Source organism: Palaemon carinicauda, chromosome 32 (assembly GCF_036898095.1).
Source record: "Palaemon carinicauda isolate YSFRI2023 chromosome 32, ASM3689809v2, whole genome shotgun sequence".
NCBI lineage: Eukaryota > Metazoa > Arthropoda > Malacostraca > Decapoda > Palaemonidae > Palaemon > Palaemon carinicauda.
The window spans coordinates 78786986-78796985 of NC_090756.1; the positions used below are offsets into that span (position 1 = coordinate 78786986).

The 10000-nt window shown below is 37.8% G+C and overlaps 1 pseudogene; it reads left to right on the plus strand.

The window, feature by feature from the left end:
• The window catches only part of LOC137625675 (microtubule-associated protein 9-like), a 36612-nt pseudogene that overhangs the window by 1694 nt on the left and 24918 nt on the right, over window positions 1-10000 (plus strand).

A 10000-nucleotide genomic window follows, 5' to 3' on the forward strand; every position in this document is an offset into this window, starting at 1 on the left:
CCGTGTTGGAGGCTAACCTTCAGAGGCAATGGCTAAGTCTCTGCATATTCTGTCTGTGAAGTGGTTCTATTCTGTCTGTACAGTGGTTCTTTTTTGTCTGTACAGTGGTTCTTTTTTGTCTGTACAGTAGTTTTATTCTGTCTGTATAGTGGTTCTTTTCTGTCTTTACAGTGGTTCTATTCTGTCTTTAAGGTGGTTCTTTTCTGTCTGTACATTGGTTCTTTTCTGCCTGTACTGTGGTTCTATTCTATCTGTACAGTGGTTCTTTTCTGTCCGTACAGTGATTCTATTCTGTCTGTACAGAGGTTCTATTCTGTCTGTACAGTGGTTCTATTCTGTCTTTAAGGTGGTTCTTTTCTGTCTGTACAGTGGTTCTATTCTGTCTTTAAGGTGGTTCTATTCTGTCTGTACAGTGGTTCTTTTCTGTCTATATAGTGGTTCTTTTCTGTCCGTACAGTGATTCTATTCTGTCTGTACAGAGGTTCTATTCTGTCTGTACAGTGGTTCTTTTCTGTCCGTACAGTGATTCTATTCTGTCTGTACAGAGGTTCTATTCTGTCTGTACAGTGGTTCTATTCTGTCTTTAAGGTGGTTCTTTTCTGTCTGTACATTGGTTCTTTCTGTACATTGGTTCTTTTTCTGTCTGTACAGTGGTTCTATTCTGTCTTTAAGGTGGTTCCTTTCTGTCTGTACATTGGTTCTTTCTGTACATTGGTTCTTTTTCTGTCTGTACAGTGGTTCTTTTCTGTCTGTACAGTGGTTCTATTCTGTCTTTAAGGTGGTTCCTTTCTGTCTTTATAGTGGTTCTTTTCTGTCTGTACAGGGGTTCTATTCTATCTGTACAGTGGTTCTTTTCTGTCCGTACAGTGATTCTATTCTGTCTGTACAGAGGTTCTATTCTGTCTGTACATTGGTTCTTTCTGTACAGTGGTTCTTTTCTGTCTGTACATTGGTTCTTTTCTGTCTGTACTGTGGTTCTATTCTATCTGTACAGTGGTTCTTTTTTGTCTGTACATTGGTTCTTTCTGTACAGTGGTTCTTTTCTGTCTGTACATTGGTTCTTTTCTGTCTGTACTGTGGTTCTATTCTATCTGTACAGTGGTTCTTTTCTGTCTGTATAGTTGTTCTTTTTTGTCTGTACAGTGGTTCTTTTCTGTCTGTACATTGGTTCTTTCTGTACAGTGGTTCTTTTCTGTCTGTACATTGGTTCTTTTCTGTCTGTACTGTGGTTCTATTCTATCTGTACAGTGGTTCTTTTTTTTGTCTGTACATTGGTTCTTTCTGTACAGTGGTTCTTTTCTGTCTGTACATTGGTTCTTTTCTGTCTGTACTGTGGTTCTATTCTATCTGTACAGTGGTTCTTTTCTGTCTGTATAGTTGTTCTTTTTTGTCTGTACAGTGGTTCTTTTCTGTCTGTACATTGGTTCTTTCTGTACAGTGGTTCTTTTCTGTCTGTACATTGGTTCTTTTCTGTCTGTACTGTGGTTCTATTCTATCTGTACAGTGGTTCTTTTTTGTCTGTACATTGGTTCTTTCTGTACAGTGGTTCTTTTCTGTCTGTACATTGGTTCTTTTCTGTCTGTACTGTGGTTCTATTCTATCTGTACAGTGGTTCTTTTCTGTGTGTACAGTGGTTCTATTCTGTCTGTATAGTTGTTCTTTTCTGTCTGTACAGTGGTTCTATTCTGTCTGTACAGTGGTTCTTTTCTGTCTGTATAGTGGTTCTTTTCTGTCTGTACAGTGGTTCTGTTCTGTCTGTATAGTGGTTCTATTCTGTCTGTACAGTGGTTCTTTTCTGTCCGTATAGTGGTTTTATTCTGTCTGTGAAGTGGTACTTTTCTGTCTGTACAGTGGTTCTATTCTGTCTGTACAGTGGTTCTATTCTGTCTGTATAGTGGTTCTTTTCTGTCTATACAGTGGTTCTTTTCTGTCTGTATATTGGTTTTATTCTGTCTGTGAAGTGGTTCTTTTCTGTCTGTACAGTGGTTCTATTCTGTCTGTACAGTGGTTCTTTTCTGTGTGTACAGTGGTTCTATTCTGTCTGTACATTGGTTCTTTTCTGTCTGTACAGTGGTTCTATTCTGTCTGTATAGTTGTTCTTTTCTGTCTGTACAGTGGTTCTTTTCTGTCTGTATAGTGGTTTTATTCTGTCTGTGAAGTGGTTCTATTCTGTGTACAGTGGTTTTATTCTGTCTGTATAGTTGTTCTTTTCTGTCTATACAGTGGTTCTTTTCTGTCTGTATATTGGTTTTATTCTGTCTGTGAAGTGGTTCTATTCTGTCTGTACAGTGGTTCTATTCTGTCTGTACAGTGGTTCTATTCTGTCTGCACAGTGGTTCTTTTCTGTCTGTACAGTGGTTCTATTCTGTCTATATAGGGGTTCTTTTCTGTCTGTACAGTGGTTCTTTTCTGTCTGTATAGTGGTTTTATTCTGTCTGTGAAGTGGTTCTTTTCTGTCTGTACAGTGGTTCTTTTTTGTCCGTATAGTGGTTTTATTCTGTCTGTGAAGTGGTTCTTTTCTGTCTGTACAGTGGTTCTATTCTGTCTGTACAGTAGTTCTATTCTGTCTCTATAGTTGTTCTTTTCTGTCTGTACAGTGGTTCTTTTCTGTCTGTATATTGGTTTTATTCTGTCTGTGAAGTGGTTCTTTTCTGTCTGTACAGTGGTTCTATTCTGTCTGTATAGTGGTTCTTTTCTGTCTATACAGTGGTTCTTTTCTGTCTGTATATTGGTTTTATTCTGTCTGTGAAGTGGTTCTTTTCTGTCTGTACAGTGGTTCTATTCTGTCTGTACAGTGGTTCTTTTCTGTGTGTACAGTGGTTCTATTCTGTCTGTACATTGGTTCTTTTCTGTCTGTACAGTGGTTCTATTCTGTCTGTATAGTTGTTCTTTTCTGTCTGTACAGTGGTTCTTTTCTGTCTGTATAGTGGTTTTATTCTGTCTGTGAAGTGGTTCTATTCTGTGTACAGTGGTTTTATTCTGTCTGTATAGTTGTTCTTTTCTGTCTATACAGTGGTTCTTTTCTGTCTGTATATTGGTTTTATTCTGTCTGTGAAGTGGTTCTATTCTGTCTGTACAGTGGTTCTATTCTGTCTGTACAGTGGTTCTATTCTGTCTGCACAGTGGTTCTTTTCTGTCTGTATAGTGGTTCTTTTCTGTCTGTACAGTGGTTCTATTCTGTCTATATAGGGGTTCTTTTCTGTCTGTACAGTGGTTCTTTTCTGTCTGTATAGTGGTTTTATTCTGTCTGTGAAGTGGTTCTTTTCTGTCTGTACAGTGGTTCTTTTTTGTCCGTATAGTGGTTTTATTCTGTCTGTGAAGTGGTTCTTTTCTGTCTGTACAGTGGTTCTATTCTGTCTGTACAGTAGTTCTATTCTGTCTCTATAGTTGTTCTTTTCTGTCTGTACAGTGGTTCTACAGTGGTTCTTTTCTGTCTGTACAGTGGTTCTATTCTGACTGTATAGTTGTTCTTTTCTGTCTGTACAGTAGTTCTATTTTGTCTCTATAGTTGTTCTTTTCTGTCTGTACAGTGGTTCTTTTCTGTCTGTACAGTGGTTCTATTCTGTCTGTATAGTTGTTCTTTTCTGTCTGTACAGTGGTTCTATTCTGTCTGTATAGTTGTTCTTTTCTGTCTGTACAGTGGTTCTATTCTGTCTCTACAGTGGTTCTTTTCTGTCTGTATAGTGGTTCTTTTCTACTGTACAGTGGTTCTTTTCTGTCTGTATAGTGGTTTTATTCTGTCTGTACAGTGGTTCTATTCTGTCTGTACAGTGGTTCTATTCTGTCTGTACAGTGGTTCTTTTCTGTCTGTATAGTGATTCTATTCTGTCTCTACAGAGGTTCTATTCTGTCTGTACCATGGTTCTTTTCTGTCTGTACATTGGCTCTTTCTGTACAGTGGTTCTTTCTGTACTTTGGTTATTTTCTGTCTGTACAGTGGTTCTTTTCTGTCTGTACAGTGGTTCTATTCTGTCTGTACAGTGGTTCTTTTCTGTCGGTACAGTGGTTTTATTCTGTCTTTTTAGTGGTTCTTTTCTGTCTGTACAGTGGTTCTATTCTGTCTTTATAGTGGTTCTTTTCTTTCTGTACAGTGGTTCTTTTCTGTCTGAACAGTGGTTCTATTCTATCTGTACAGTGGTCCTTCTCTGTCTGTACAGTGATTCTATTCTGTCTGTACAGAGGTTCTATTCTGTCTGTACAGTGGTTCTTTTCTGTCTGTACATTGGTTCTTTCTGTACAGTGGTTCTTTCTGTACATTGGTTCTTTTCTGTCTATATAGTGGTTCTTTTCTGTCTATATAGGGGTTCTTTTCTGTCTGTACAGTGGTTCTATTCTGTCTGTACAGAGGCTCTATTCTGTCTGTACAGTGATTCTTTTCTGTCTGTACATTGTTTCTTTCTGTACCGTGGTTCTTTCTGTATAGTGGTTCTTTTCTGTCTGTACAGTGGTTCTATTCTGTCTGTACAGTGGTTCTTTTCTGTCTATATAGTGGTTCTTTTTTGTCTGTACAGTGGTTCTTTTCTGTCTGTACAGTGGTTCTATTCTGTCTGTACAGTGGTTCTTTTCTGTCTGTACAGTGGTTCGTGACCCTTCCTTCGTCATCATCACTAACCTCGCCAGATTCTCTTTTTCTTCAACAACAATAGACTAACGTGTTTTGATAGCCATATTCCTTTTCAAAATCATCAAAACACACATAAACTTTCCTGTTCCCTTCTGGACTCTTCTTTTGGACTTGACTTATTATAAAAATACTATCCACTGTGTTCTTTCCATTCATAGACCCGAACTGCTGTTCATGTAAGTATGTCAATCAACTCTCAACTTTCCTTCTACTATTCTTTCTATTATCTTGAATACAGGCTCCAAAAGCTTTATTCCTGAGCAGTTCACACATATTAACACATCTATTTCTTGTTTATATAATTAAATTATCCGACTATCTTCCTAGTCGTTTTGCACATCCTCTACGCCAAAGAACTTTTTCCAGTATTGTGTGCACTCACTCTTTGCTTAGATTTTACAATGCCTTAATCATTACTTTCACCAAGGAAGTTATGTTTTCGCCTCAGTCTGTCAGTTTGTTTGTCACCAAACAAAAACAAACTCAAAAAGTTGCAGATGAGTTTTGATGACAATCTCAGGATTTGTCAGAGATCAGCTAACTTAGAAGTGATTACATATTGGCAGTTATCCAGAATGTTTTTAAAAACGATTCTTCACTATAGCGAGATTGGGTCAATTTGGACATTTTTGCTCATTACTCAACAAATAAAACACAGCATGTTTAGTAAAGATTTTAAACATAAAGCCATTATAAGCTATAGCAATCACCATATTATGATCTTATAGCTGACTATGAGAAAGCTTTTGAATCTGTCAAAACATCAGCAGTAATGAAAGCCCTTTAAAAATAAAGAATAGAAGATTCTTATCTTAGTTGTCTCCTTGAACAAATAAGTAGGGTCTAGTGAGGGTCGAGATGGTATGACATAAGGAACTGAGCCGGCTTGGCGGAGGTCTGCATTCTCTGTGTGTTTTTTACTTATTTATAAATCATGTCTTATAAGATTAGTTGGGGATCTTGACCTGTTTAAAGAATAAAGGATATGAAGGAAAAGAAAGAAATCATCGACGAGAGCAGGATGCATATAGTCCTGAGTCAGCTAAATGTGTACAAGATATAGGCGTAAAGAAACACTAAGCGTTTGCATGCTCACATGAAATTCATGGCTACTTTTTCCACTTGTTAAGGTTAGCTATGATAAGCAGCTCTTCGAGGAGAAGGACGTTCCAAAATCAAACTATTGTTCTTTAGTCTTGGGTAATGGCGTAACCTCTGTACCACGGTCTCCCACTGTCGTATGGTAGAGTTCTCTTGCTTGAGGGCACAGTATTCTGTTTTTCCTTATTTTCTTTCCTCACTGGGCTATTTTCCCCTCTTGAAGCCCTTATAGGGCTTATAGAATCCAGCTATTCCTACTAGGGTTGTAGCTCAACTATTAATAGTTAATGCTAATTATAATAAAAAGCTAGATGATCATGAATAATGGAAAAAAGTCAAAGGGATGAAATATGCTGGGAAACCTGTAAGACAAGGATAGTATTGCATAGACTATCTGGTATTGGGTAGCTGATCCATTAGAAGATACTGATGAGGAGTGAATGATGCACAACTAACAAGAGTTTGAAAGTAAAGAAATTGAAGGATGACATTTGCTAGTGTATCTTTAGGATAAATGAAAATGAAGATGACGACGTGTGTGTAAATGTGAGTAAATGTAATAGATGCTAATTGGATAAAAAGGAAGAAGGAATCCTGCTAAAGTTTTGGAAGAAGAGGTGAATGTTGAAGAGGAGCATTTTTGATTATATGGAGACACTCTTAAGCAAATTCTTTCTTATATAGTTAAAGTGTTAATAATGATTGTAAGTTTAAAAAAAAAAAAGCCGTTAACCAGAGTTTGTGGTGGTTCAGTCTCGTGGAGAAAATGACAAATAAACCAGTAGTCGATTCAAAGCAGAGGCAATAAATGGCATCCTAGAATAATCCATATAACTTGTTTTTATTATTATTATTATTATTATTATTATTATTATTAATTGCTAAGCTACAACCCTAGTTGAAAAAGCAGGATGCTATAAGCCCAGGGGCCCTAACTGGGAAAATAGCCCAGTGAGGAAAGGAAACAAGGTAAAAATAAATATTTTAAGAATAGTAATGAAATAGATATCTCTTATGTAAACTATAAAAACTTTAACATAACCTGAGGAAGAGAAATTAGATAGCATAGTGTGCCCGAGTGTACCCTCAAGCAAGAGAACTCTAACCCAAGATAGTGGAAGACCATGGTACAGAGGGTATGGCACTACCCAAGACTAGAGAACAATGGTTTGATTTTGGAGTGCCCTTCTCCTAGAAGAGCTGCTTACCATAGCTAAAGAGTCTCTTCTACCATTACCAACAGGAAAGTAGCCACTGAACAATTACAGTGCACTAGTTAACCCCTTTGGTGAAGAATAATTGTTTGGTAATCTCAGTGTTGTCAGGTGTATGAGGACAGAGGAGAATATGTAAAGAATAGGCTAGACTATTTGGTGTATATGTAGGCAAAGGGAAAGTGAACCGTAACCAGAGACAAGGATCCAATGTAGTACTGTCTTGTCAGTCAAAGGACCCCATAACTCTCTAGCGGTAGTATCTCAACGGGTGGCTGGTGCCATGGCTAACCTACTACCTACTACCTACTACCTACAACCTACTACCTTTGCCTAAGTTTTAGAATCTGAAAGTAACTTGGCGCTGACGGTTTTCTGAATTATAAGTGATTTAACAGACGACGAACAATTCCACACAAGAATGCAAGCAGAGGAGGACTAAATGTTTGGCAAATTACAATGATCCTAAGAAAGCAAAGAACCCCAGGTATAATTTCCATACCATCAACTGTATTTTTTACTTCTTTCTCCTTTAGATAACCATGGCAACAACAGGCATCAGATCAGAGCTTCCAATAGCAATCATAACCTTCAACCAGGTAAATACTACACTTCTCCCCCTGGAGATCCACCTCCTCCCTTGTTAGTCACCAAAAGTCCTGTGCATACCAGGCCCACTTCTGCCAGAAGATCAAGGGACAGCTCGCCCAGATCGTCGTGCGGTGAAATGTCTAGCCGAGCCCCGTCAGCGGGCGACGGTCCAGAGAGGTGTGGCGAAGGTGCGGTCTCACCTTCAGGAAAGAGAGAAGCAGGGAATCCGGGTCTTTCTAATAAAACCAGTGGGATCAACAGAGTTCTGAGCAACAAAGAACAGCAGTCTTCCAAAGGTAAATTAACTTTTACATTATGATGTTCACTGCAATATGGAAGTGCTCGATTTGAGTAGGTGTATGTTTTTCGGCAGTATTAGGAATGACATAACCTTTAGTAAAAGATAATGTATTTAAACTTACTCGACTATTTTTAAGTTACAGACAAATAGGAGATTCCTGAGTCCATTATTTCTATTGTTTATTGTGCTACAGTGAATTACAAAATTTACAGTTAATGCCATGAATTTTAGTAAATATAGGTAAGGAGACAATCAGCCACTTCACAATGTATCAAGGGTTATTCCTGCACTTAAAAAACAAGAAGCTGTTGGCACATGCATGTAAACAAGTTACAAAAAGCTATTCTATGGACAATATTAAGATGAGAACCTATACAGTCATGCTTTCTGTGTCTCTACATTGTGGAATTGCCAAATGTTTCCAGTGGAGCACCAAAATTCAAAGAGTTATCTATGCCGTGTAGAGGTCTGATGAGCCAAGGTACTTTACCAAAAAGTGTTTACTCCAATGAATCAAATAGCCTAACTGTATCCTAAAGAAAGTTGCTCATACCCCCAGAGACTATCTAACTGTCTCCAGTATTTTCTGTCAGGTGACGTCACGCCCGCAAAGCCACGCCCCAAGTCCGCCATCACACAACCCAAGATCATGGGAAGGGGTCCTTCAGTTACCGGAAATCGTATTGTAAGTCCTTTCCACAGATTGCAAGTGGATTCTCCATTATTGTTATTAGTAGTATTAGTCTGAATTCAAGAATACTTTCTCTGGAACATATCGATGAACTTGGACTGCGAAAGTGACCAAAGCTCGCTTTTAGTCAGGACAGTCTACAACGTCTGTGCCGCTTTTTTTAAAGTTAGCAAAATGTCCCGCTTTTTTTGAAGATATCAAAATGTCCCGCTTTTTTTAAAGTGAGCAAAATGTCCCGCTTTTTTTGAAGATATCAAAATGTCCCACTATTTTTGAAGATATCAAAATGTCCCGCTTTTTTTAAAGTGAGCAAAATGTCCCGCTTTTTTAAAGAGCAAAATGTCCCGCTTTTTTTAAAGTGAGCAAAATGTCCCGCTTTTTTAAAGTGAGCAAAATGTCCCGCTTTTTTTAAAGTTAGCAAAATGTCCAGCTTTTTTTGAAGATATCAAAATGTCCAGCTTTTTTTGAAGATATCAAAATGTCCCACTTTTTTTGAAGATATCAAAATGTCCCGCTTTTTTTAAAGTGAGCAAAATGTCCCGCTTTTTTTAAAGTGAGCAAAATGTCCCGCTTTTTTTAAAGTGAGCAAAATGTCCCGCTTTTTTTAAAGTGAGCAAAATGTCCCGCTTTTTTAAAGTTAGCAAAATGTCCTGCCTTTTTTAAAGGTAGCAAAATATCCCACTTTTTTTAGTTTGAAACATTTCCCGCATTTTTTAAAGTAACCAAAATGTCCTGCTTTTTTAAAGTCAGCAAAATGTCCCACTTATTTTAAAGTTAGAAAAATGTCCCGCTTTTTTAAAGTTAGCAAAATGTCCCACTTATTTTAAAGTTAGAAAAATGTCCCGCTTTTTTTAAAGTTAACAAAATGTCCCCTTAAATGTCCTGCTTTTTTTAAAGTTAGAAAAATGTCCCGCTTTTTTTTGAGTTAGAAAAATGTCCAGCTTATATTCAAAGTTAGAAAATGTCTTGCCTTTTTTAAAGGTAGCAAAATGTCCCACCTTTTTTTTAAAAGTTAGCTTTTTACAACTTATGTAGGTAGTAGGTTGACCAGGCAACCAGCCACCCGTTGAGATAATACCGCTAGAGAGTTATGGGGTCTTTCAACTGGCCAGACAGTACTACATTGGATTCTTTTCTCTGGTTACGGTTCATTTTCCCTTTGCCTACACATACACCGAATAGTCTGGCCTATTCTTTACAGATTCTCCTCTGTCATACACCTGACAACACTGAGATTACCAAACAATTCTTCTTCACTAAAGGGGTTAACTACTGCACTGTAATTGTTCAGTGGCTACTTTCCTTTTGGTAAGGATAGAAGATACTCTTTAGCTATAGTAAGCAGCTCTTCTAGGAGGAGGACGCTCCAAAATCAAACCAGTGTTCTCTAGTCTTGGGTAGTGCCATAGCCTTTGTACCATGGTCTACCGCTGTCTTGGGTTAGACTTCTCTTGCTTGAGGGTACACTCGGGCACACC